The following is an 11,528-nucleotide window of genomic DNA, read 5'->3' as shown; positions in this document are numbered from 1 at the left end:
TGAGCATCACATGATTGAATCATTCTATGGTGGATTTATTTTCATTAATCCGAGTGCACATTTGCTCGATATTGTTGCCTCTTAAATCTTCTGCTCCTCTTGTCTAATTTTTTATTATGACATATCTCTAATGCAAAGTCACTAGATGAATTTTTACTCGTGTCTTCACCTCTCTAGGATAGATTGTCATATAAGGTGCTACTAGGCTTTGAATGGTTCATCTCCATATTTGCACAAATATTCAATTTAGATTCTTTGTCCTTAAGAGTCAATTTCAACTGATGATTCAGACTCCAAATCATGTGGGCTACAGTCTTTCAAAATGCTACCAATTTCAATGTCAGTCAAGCCTTCATATTTTATGTCATTGTAGGCAGTCATAGCATAGCGCACAACCCACTGACATATTTTATGTCATTGTAGGCAGTCATAGCATAGCGCACAACCCACTGACATAATGTCAATCCGGTGGATCGGAACGTGGCTAGTGCAGGGAGGTGTGGATGCACCAAATGGGATGGATTGAGGACTCTAATGAGAGAGTGGGAGTTAGTGATTAGTGAAGAGGGAATGCAAAAAGAGATGGGAAGCTCTTTGCACACACACCTCGATCCATCACTCAACTCTCACAAGCTCAACAATATCATGTTAATCTCTCACTAATGACTAACATTCACACACAAAATCATGGACACAAGCATATGGAAGCCAAGATTAGAGAAATGCAATGCCAATGCCTCAACATACATACTCTAATAGAGCACACACATGAAGAAAGTGCACAACACATTAGGAAATTAGCAAGAGAATAGAATGATTAGATGAATTAGAAACTAATAATCACAAATCTAAGCATCACAACACTTAGAGACATGGGAGAGAATCATAGAGAGACATATAGCTTTGCATTATCAACCCAATGCTAGCTACAATGTGAGAGGGGAGCTCCATCTCCATAGCCACATCTCTTCTCTACTCTCCACCCTAGCTCTCAAAAGAACGAGCTTCACATTGTAGCATTTGACATTTATACCTAAGGTTTTTTAATAAGTGCTTAAATATGCATAGGCTCACAAATACAAGTTGGATCTCTCATAGAGCTTGTAGATATAATAAAGATACATATACACATGTGTGTATACATCAATGGAAGCACAATGCATGTCATTGACGCTCTCCCGTCAACACTCCCCCCTTTTGAAGCTTTGTCGTCCCTGAGAAATCCATGTCGAGGTAGACGTTTGAGGAAGGATGTACCTGCAAAAGAAAAATGTTGATGAGATAGCAAGATAAATTATATGGAAATAAAGCATGAGGGGAATGTAAAGCTCATGTGGAAATGAGTAAATGCAAAGAATTATGAAATGCTACACTACCATTAAGGACAAATACATTGTACTCTGATGAAATTAATCAATCAAGAGTTTGGGCTTATGGATGAGTCTATTGATTAGTTAGCAATGACTAAGGTTAAAATAACTACTCTAGTACTAGCTAAGTTAGGAAGATGATCTAAATGCAAGATTTTTTAATTGTGCCTATCAGCTTTGATTAGCTAATTAACTCTCACAACTCCAAATAAAAGATTGAATTATTTACTTGAAGCTCAATGGAAGCCTTTTCATTTCATTTTTCTTGCTTTTATTTTTTCTTTATGTTTTTATCTTTTTTATCGCATTGATTCAAAATCATTTGGCAAGTGTGCTTATTTTGTATGCCTGAGGCTTTTTGCTTCTCAAAGAAAAGTTCCCACTCTAGGAACCTCTAGGGCTCTAGTACCATAGCGAGTACATGTGAGTGAAGTATCAAAATGAAGCCGAGATTTTTCTTCCAGCTTAATCTTTTATACTTGTGGCACTTTTGTTTTTACGCTTCCATTTCCTTTGAATTCTCACTAGTGTTCTTTGTTGTTTAAGTGAGCAAGCCTCTCTATGCCTAAAACACTCCTAAGGTCTCAAACACTTAAATAATTTTACCAATTAGGACTAGCAGTCAAGTAAATGAGTTAACCTAAAGTCACGACCTCCTAACCTCAAGGCTTATCTAAAAGACTAACCTCTAAGTCAATTAACTAAATCAAAGGAAAGTTTATACATCATTAATGACAATTATAATTAAAAAGTATTCCTAATGGCTTAAAAAAGAGTAAAAGGTATTCCTAAGTCAAAGATTCCCTCAACAACAACAAAAATGATGCGCTACTCTATAGCAGATGGCAACGGCTCCGCAGTGTAGCAAAAAGAAGATAGGTGCAACGTTCTGTGCCAGCAGCGTGTGGACAAACAGCGAGAGCCGATCGCCCCACCAAGGCGGGCGACCAAGGCAAACTCGACAGGCAACTCGAGGGCACCGAGGCTCCGAAGGCTTTCGTTGGCGTCGTGCGTAGGAAGGCCTGATTAACCCTTGCATGAAGGAGGGTTGAACCCACCCCATGAGGGTAAGAGGCCAACACTTTACTATCAAGTTATTGGCCCTTGTTGTGTATAACAAGGAAAGATAGTCTACTTTTGTTGAAAGGAAAACTAAAAGGAAAGGGAAAACTTCAAACTTCAAGAAAGTAGCTTTACCCTTCCTTTTCACTTTTTGGAGGAAGGCAAGTTTTCCTCCAAAAATTCATTTTTCCTCAAGGAGGTAGATTCAAAGTGAAGAAAAGCATTCACAAAAATAAAGAGTTTTTTGTGAAGAATCATCAATGGTGTTCTTACAAGGAACGACAAGTGAAGCGCTCAACTTTCCGCAAGGCGAGGTTCGCATGCAATGCAAATCGCGGAGCATACAAAACACAAAGACTTCAATTTCTCAAGGTACAAGTTGTCGTTTATTTTTTTCTCTTTGCATTAGTGTGTGTTTACCATGGCCAGTGAGGATATCCCACCTACACACACGTTTGATTTTGAGCACGTAGATCAAAATCAGGGCACCACGGGTGCTGCTGAAACTAATATGCATGATGGTGATGATCTAGGAGATCATGGGCTTGTAGATATGGCTTCTTTCAAGACTTTGGAACATCGCCAAAGCGTACTTGAAAGAAACCTCTCTGCACTCAATGCAAATGTTACCAATCTTACAAAGTTACTTGTGAAATTTATGAATTCATAGACAACTCAAGGAGCCACAAGTGGTACGGTTCAAGGGAACCAAGCTCGCACGACTCAAGGAGTCCAAGAGACAAGTGCTACAGAAGATGCAGAAGGTAGCAATGCATTACTTAAGAATATCACCATTCCTGAGTTTCACGGGGAAGAGCGTGATCGCAACAAGGATGCGGTCAATACGTTCTTACACAAATGGAGTGATATTTATAGATTGAGACATACCCCGGATATAAAGATGGCTGTGGAAACAAGTCTATCTCTTAAAGTCAAGGCCTATAAGTGGTGGATGACATTTCCAATAGATGCTCGTCCTCCGTCTTGGGCTGCGTTTCAAGCTTCTTTCTCCAAAGAGTTTTTGGACTCCAATGAAGAAGATAAGAATTGGTTAGCATGGGATGCATGCCGCATGTCTGGCTTGTCTCTCACACAATACCTTTCAAAGTATCGGGAAATCATATTAAAACTAGAAGGTCTAGATGAATTCCAAAAGATACGGGGTTTTAATAGGGGTCTTGACAAAGACTATCGTCTTCATGTCAAGACCCAACATCCAAAAACTTTGGAAGAATCCATTAGTCATGCACAAAGATATGATGATCACCAAGAGAGGAAAGGAAATGTTCCCTACTCTAAGAATACTTTTGCTAAGAGCAATGTGGCTAAGAGCCAATGGCGAGGTAGATCTCCCACACGTTCCAAGAGGAACAAGAGACAATCTACCTCTCCACGCCCACAAGAGGCTAAGAAGCCTAAGCAATCACGAAATACTCCGCGTGGGTCTCTCAGCACTGCTGATTTTGAGCGTGCAAAGAAACACAATTTTTGTTTTAGATGTCTTTCGGACCAACATAACAAGAAAGATTTTCCTCTTTTGCAAGGCAAAGAAAAGGCCATGCACACGGTGCAACGCCTCACATTAGATTCGTCTCCTAAATATTGTGTTGTAGAGGTTATTCATATGGAAGAAAAGCACAAGTGTTGTGTGCTTGCTTCAATGTGGCAGCCCACCTTTGGCCCCCATGATATCATTCGCATGCATGGCACTATTAAAGGACAACGTGTTCGTATTTTAGTGGATGATGGTGCAACTCATAACTTCTTGAACTTTAAGCTGGTCAAGGAATTGAAGCTTACACAGACTCCCTTCTCTCACAAGTATGTGGTGGAGCAGATGTCTGGGAATGATAAAGAAGTATGGGACACGGTAGTTCAAGGGGTTGAGCTTATTGTTCAAGATCATACGATGACCCTTGACTTCCAAGTTATGAACATGGACCATGCTGATGTAGTTTCAGGACGGGAGTGGCTGCATGGTTTAGGAAACACATTGCACACTAGTTATGAACACAACTCCTTATCCTTTCTGGCCAACGGTAAACATGTGCTTTTGCTTGGTGAGAAAAATATACCATCTGCACCTCTTATATGTACATCCGAGCTTTCTATTTTGCAGAAAGCAAATTTAATAGATGAAGTCTTTTTGTGTTACTACTTGTCTCCAAGTTTTCTGAATTCTCAAGAGCAAAGTGCGGTGAATTCTAGTGATGGTATGCAAAGTGCAATGAATTCTAGTAATGGTATGCAATGTGCAATGAATTTTACTGATAAACAAAGTGTTAACAAATCTAACGAGCAAAGTGTTCTCTATTTTAATTCTATAGAGCAACGTGCAACTGTTGTAAAACAAACATTACAAGAATTACAAGATTCTCCATCCCAACATAACTCTAGTTTAATTTCTCCTTTTGCATGGAAAAAGCTGACTCACTTACTCACGAAGTGTAGGGATGTGTTCTCAAGTGATTTACCACCGGGTTTACCCCCTACACGTGATGTGCAGCATGGCATAGATGTCTTGCCAGACACTAAACCGGTGAGTAAACCACCTTATCGTATGAGTGCTAAAGAAGCCAAGGAGGTTGAGAGTCAGTTGGCTGACTACCTCGCTCGTGGTTTCATTAGACCTAGCACTTCGCCTTGGGCATCACCAATTCTATTGGTAAAAAAGAAAGATGGTACTATGCGCATGTGCGTAGATTATCGCGGATTAAATGCGATAACCATCAAGAACAAGTATCCTCTGCCTCAAGTGGATGAGTTGTTTGATCAACTCCATGGGGCAAGATACTATACAAAGATAGATCTTTGTTTAGGATACCACCAGGTACGTATCCTACTGCAAGACATCTCCAAAACTGCCTTTAGAACACGGTTCGAGCATTTTGAATTTTTGGTTATGTTTTTTGGTCTAACCAATGCTCCAGCTACATTTATTACACTCATGGATAGTGTCTTACGTCCCTATCTTGGAAAATTTGTTGTGATTTTCCTTGATGATATTCTCATTTACAGTAAGACTGAAGATGAACACATAGAACACTTACGATTAATGTTTGAACAACTATGATCTCACGCGCTGTATGCTAAGCAAAGCAAGTGCGATTTCTTTAAAACAAAGATACATTACCTCGGTCATGTGATCTCTTATTCTGGCATCAAGATGGACACTGACAAGGTCACTGCCATTCTTCGATGGCCACATCCCAACACGGTTGAGGAGCTTCAAATATTTTTAGGCATGGCTGGATTTTATCGAAAGTATATCTGTGACTATGCCAAAATCATTGTTCCTATGACGGATCAACTTAAAGCAAAAGGTAAGACCTTTTTCTAGGAAGAAGCCCAAAAACGCAGTTTTTAACAGCTCAAGGTAGGTATAGCCACTGCTCCCATCCTAGCAATCGTCGACCCACTTAAGCCGTTTGTGGTACAGACTGATGCTAGTGATAAAGCCATTGGTGTGGTACTTCTCCAGGAGGGAAGACCAATAGCCTTTGAAAGGAAAAAGTTAGATAGAGCTCAACAGAATTATTCTGTCTATGAGAGAGAGCTCTATGCATAATTCACGCTTTACAAAAGTGGCGACACTATTTATATGGTGCCAAGTTTGAAGTAGTTTTTGACCATGAGAGTATCAAATGGTTTACTACTCAAACAAACTTGAAGGTCCGTAAAGCTAGATGGGCAGAAATCCTTCAAGATTATGATTGTAAGATACGATATCGCAAGGGGCATATAATGTAGTAACGGATGCACTAAGTCGGATGTCTCAGATTAATTCACTTGCTTTCACGGAACTAAAGAGTGGATTTATGGAGTCATTACATGGCAAGTGTGCACAAGACCACTCATATGCTAAAGTGTGGAGTGCAGTTTTAAAAAGGGATCCCTTACACTCACATGTCTCTGAACAGCCAGATCAACATGTCTTTGCACGCGCAGATAGAAACTCCAACACACAGAGCTCCACCCCTACTCAGGAAGAGCTTAAGCGATGGAAGAATTTTTCCATTGATGATGGCTACTTACTCCACAAAGGTAGAGTATGTGTGCCAAAGGACTCAGACACTAGGTGCCAAATCTTATTTGAGTGTCAGGATAGTCCAAGTGCTGGTCATCCAGGTATCCGTAAGACGTATGCCTTAGTTCGACGGTAATTTTATTGGCCGGCCTTACATCATGATGTTCAAGAGTACGTACTAAACTGCCAATAGTGTCAAGTTAATAAGGCAGAGCGCCTCAAGGTAGGTGGCCTTTTACATCCTTTAGAGATTCCACAAGGTAAGTGGGAGAGTATCTCTATGGATTTTGTAGTAGGACTACCTACTACAAATCGTGGCCATGATGCCATTTGGGTAATTGTAGACCGTCTCACAAAGATGGGTCGATTCATTCCCACTAAGACTACGATTAAGACACCGGAATTAGCACGGCTATTTGTACAGCATATATATAAACTCTATGGTCTTCCAGCTAGTATCATTAGTGATAAAGATCGAAAGTTCGATAATCACTTCTGGAGAGCTGTGTTCCAAAAGTTGGAAACTAAACTTAATCTAAGTACGACTGATCATCCAGAAACGGATGGTCAAACAGAAAGAGTTAATCAAGTGCTAGAGGATATGCTACGAGCATACCTTAGTAAGAAGCAAACCAATTGGGAAGACTACTTACCTATATTGGAATTTTCTTATAATAGTTCAAAGCATGTGACTACAGGGTTTAGTCCATTTATGCTTTTGTATGGATTTCAACCTAGATCACTCGTTACGGTGGGGTTGGCTAAGGAGAAGATACAACAAGCGAAGGATTTTCTCCAAGACCATTTTGACATGCTTCGAGTTGCTCGATAGAATGTTAAGCAAGCTCAAGATCGATATAAGAAGTATGCAGATGAGCATCGACATGTCTTGCTATTTTCGAGGAAGGAGACAAGGTTTTCCTCAAAGTTTCGGAGCATTCAGAAAGTCTGAAGACGGGAAAAGTTGCTAAACTTTCACCACGCTATTCTTGTAATTCCTGTAATGTTTGTTTTACAACAGTTGCACGTTGCTCTATAGAATTAAGATTGAGAGCACTTTGCTCATTATATTTGTTAACTCTTTGTTTATCAATAGAATTCATTGCACATTGCATACCATTACTAGAATTCATTGCACTTTGCATACCATTACTAGAATTCACCACACTTTGCTCTTGAGAATTCACAAGACTTGGAGACAAGCAGTAACACAAAAAGACTTTATCTATTAAGTTTTCTTTCTGCAAAATACAAAGCTCGGCTGTACATATAAGAGGTGCAGATGGTATATTTTTCTCACCAAGCAAAAGCACATGTTTACCATTGGCCATAAAGGATAAGGAGTTGTGTTCATAACTAGTGTGCAATATGTTTCCTAACCATGCAACCACTCCCATCCTAAAACTACATCAGCACGGTCCATGTTCATAACTTGGAAGTCAAGGGTCATCGTATGATCTTGAACAATAAGCTCAACCCCTTGAACTACCGTGTCCCATACTTCTTTATCATTTCCAGACATCTGCTCCACCACATACTTGTGAGAGCAGGGAGTCTATGTAAGCTTCAATTTCTTGACTAGCTTATAGTTCAAGAAGTTATGAGTTGCACCATCATCCACTAAAATATGAACACGTTGTCTGTTAATAGTGCCACGCATGCGAATCAAATCATGGGGGCCAAAGGTGGGCTGCCACATTGAAACAGGCACACAACACTTGTGCTTTTCTTCCATATGAAGAACCTCTACATCACAATATTTAGAAGATGAATCTAATGTGAGGCGTTGCACCGTGTGCATGGCCTTTTCTTTGCCTTGCAAAAGAGGACAATATTTCTTGTTATGTTGGTCCGAAAGACATCTAAAACACAAATTGTGTTTCTTTGCACGCTCAAAATCAGTAGTGCTAAGAGACCCACATAGAGTATCTCGTGATTGCTTACGCTTCTTAGCCTCTTGTGGACGTGGAGAGGTAGATTGACTCTTGTTCCTCTTGGAATGTGTGGGAGATCTACCTTGCCATTGGCTCTTAGCCACATTGCTCTTAGCAAAAGTATTCTTAGAGTAGGAAACATTTCCTTTCCTCTCTTGGTGATAATCATATCTTTGTGCATGACTAATGGCTTCTTCCAAAGTTTTTGGATGTTGGGTCTTGACATGAAGACGATAGTCTTTGTCAAGACCCCTATTAAAACCCCGTATTTTTGGAATTCATCTAGACCTTCTAGTTTTAATATGATTTCCCAATACTTTGAAAGGTACTGTGTGAGAGAGAGGCCAGACATGCGGCATGCATCCCATGCTAACCAATTCTTATCTTCTTCATTGGAGTCCTAAAACTCTTTGGAGAAAGAAGCTTGAAACGCAGCCCAAGACGGAGGACGAGCATCTATTGGAAATGTCATCCACCACTTATAGGCCTTGCCTTTAAGAGATAGACTTGTTTCCACATCCGTCTTTATATCTGGGGTGTGTTTCAATCTATGAATATCACTCCATTTGTGTAAGAACGTATTGACCGCATCCTTGTTGCGATCACGCTCTTTCCCGTGACACTCAGGAATGGTGATATTGTTAAGTAATGCATTGCTACCTTCTGTATCTTCTGCAACACTTGTCTCTTGGACTCCTTGAGTCGTGCGAGCTTGGTTCCCTTGAACCGTGCCACTTGTGGCTCCTTGAGTTGTCTATGAATTCATAAATTTCACAAGTAACTCTGTAAGATTGGTAACATTTGCATTGAATGCAGAGAGGTTTCTTTCAAGTACGCTTTGGCAATGTCCAAAGTCTTGAAAGAAGCCATATCTACAAGCCCATGATCTCCTAGATCATCATCATCATGCATATTAGTGTCAACAGCACCCGTGGTGCCCTGATTTTGATCTACGTGCTCAAAATTAAACGTGTGTGTAGGTGGGATATCCTCACTGGCCATGGTAAACACACATTAATGCAAAGAGAGAAAAAGAAATGACAACTTGTACCTTGAGAAATTGAAGTCTTTGTGTTTTGTATGCTCCGCAATTTGTGTTGTATGCGAACCTTACCTTGCGGAAAGTTGAGCGCTTCACTTGTCGTTCCTTGTAAGAACACCTTTGATGATTCTTCTCAAAAACTTGTCATTGTTGTGAAGGCTTTTCTTCACTTTGAAGCTACCTCCTTGAGGAAAAATGAATTTTTGGAGGAAAACTTGCCTTCCTCCAAGAAGTGAAAAGGAAGGGTAAAGCTACTTCTTTGAAGTTTGAAGCTTTCCCTTTCCTTCTAGTTTTCCTTTTAACACAAGTCGACTATCTTACCATTCTCAAACGTTTAAGTCAAGTGGCCTATAAGTTAGCTCTTCCAGAGCACGCACGAGTTCATCCTGTTTTCCATGTTAGTCGTTTACGAAAACAGCTAGGACAAAATGATAATGTCATTGACGCAGGTGTGCTAGTTGACCTTATCAAACCGCCAAGCATTCCTCATGAGCCCGAAAAGATTTTGGATTCTCATGGGCTTCGCACCAGACATCATGTTAGACGATAGGTGTTGGTAAAATGGCTAGATAGACCTGAAGAAGGTTCTACATGGGAGAATGTCTCCGCACTTAAGAAACGTTTTCCTAGGTTCGTTTTCGAGGATGAAAACGATTCTCCAAGGGGGGGGTAATGTAAGGACATGGGTCCTATGGGCAAGGCGACTGGCACGGCCGGACAATGTGTACGCTAGGGGGAGGCTATAAGATAGCACGGTTGGGTGGAGACTAGCACACGTATTACCACCGCCCTTTTAACTAGAGGCACTTTTTTCCCCTCTAGGTATCCAGGTATGAGACCTTAGTTTAGGATTTCTTTTCATTTTTATTTAGGTAATAAAACTTTTACAATGTTGACACACCTTTCTAGGTGGTGGTGTTTTACTTATGATTTTGCAACATAGATGGACTTTAGCTCATGCATCATGGATAGATCGAGATCCAACATTGCATGATTATTTCCACAAATACCGAGGAGATGCATCACATATCTCCAGGTGTACTACTTTCCATGATTCATGCTTGTGGATATTTATAATTTTTTATTGTGGTCTTTCATGGTTTGATTGACTGCATTTAATTATGTTTTGTTATTTGCCATTAGGTCTTCCATGGTTTGATTGACTGCATTTAATTATGTTTTGTTATTTGCCATTAGGTCTCCCCAATCTCAAAAAAATAAAAAATCTTTCAAAACATAATAAGTGCATAAATGAAGGTTGAGTTTAGGAAATAAAAAGACACATGAAGGTGGAAAGTCAAAAGACATATGAAGGTGGAAAGTCAAAAGACCTTTTGTGTCTATATAAAAAGGCGTTTCTCTTCTCTTTTATTTACCTTGAGTGTTTTCTTCTCTTTAAAGTGTCCTTGCTCTCTCTCTCTCTCTCTCTCTCTCTCTCTCTCTCTCTCACACACACACACACACACACACACACACACACACACACACACACACACACACACACACACACAATTTTGTATCCGTACTTCCCAATTGATACTATTGCAAATCTATGTGCTTCATCATTAAAGTGGGGGATAAGTAGGGCGTCGCACGCACATGCAAGCCGCTTTTAGCCTCCTCCCAAAAATAGCTCGGATACCAGTGAAAGGGCGGTGGTAATGTGTGTGCTAGTCTTCACCCAACCGTGCTATCTTATAGCCTCCCCCTAGCGTACACACTATCTGACCGTGCCGATGGCCTTGCCCATAGGACCCATGTCCTTACAGTAGTATACGTGCATGTGTCTAGTGCACCATGGTCAATCTTCACAAGTCAAGGGTCTAGTGCAGCTAGGAGGGATAAGAGAACTCTCCCCATACAACAAACTCTGCAATCTCCTAGCTCTCTATCTAATGGTCATCAATTGGCTAGCTAGCACCAAGCTCCATGTCAATGGTAAAATTTGTAGCACAAGTAAGGGGTCTAGGGATGACATCAACATGTGATTGTATGGTCAATGACTCTCTAGCTCAAGATCCCTCAAAGATTGACTTTTGTTAAGATCTAAGTCAATAGTATGGTCACTAGAAATCTCAAATGAGCTATGGCTT

This window comes from Adiantum capillus-veneris, chromosome 5, assembly GCF_014529385.1.
Source record: "Adiantum capillus-veneris isolate H3 chromosome 5, ASM1452938v2, whole genome shotgun sequence".
In the NCBI taxonomy this organism is placed as follows: Eukaryota; Viridiplantae; Streptophyta; class Polypodiopsida; order Polypodiales; family Pteridaceae; genus Adiantum; species Adiantum capillus-veneris.
This window is presented reverse-complemented; position numbering follows the sequence as displayed.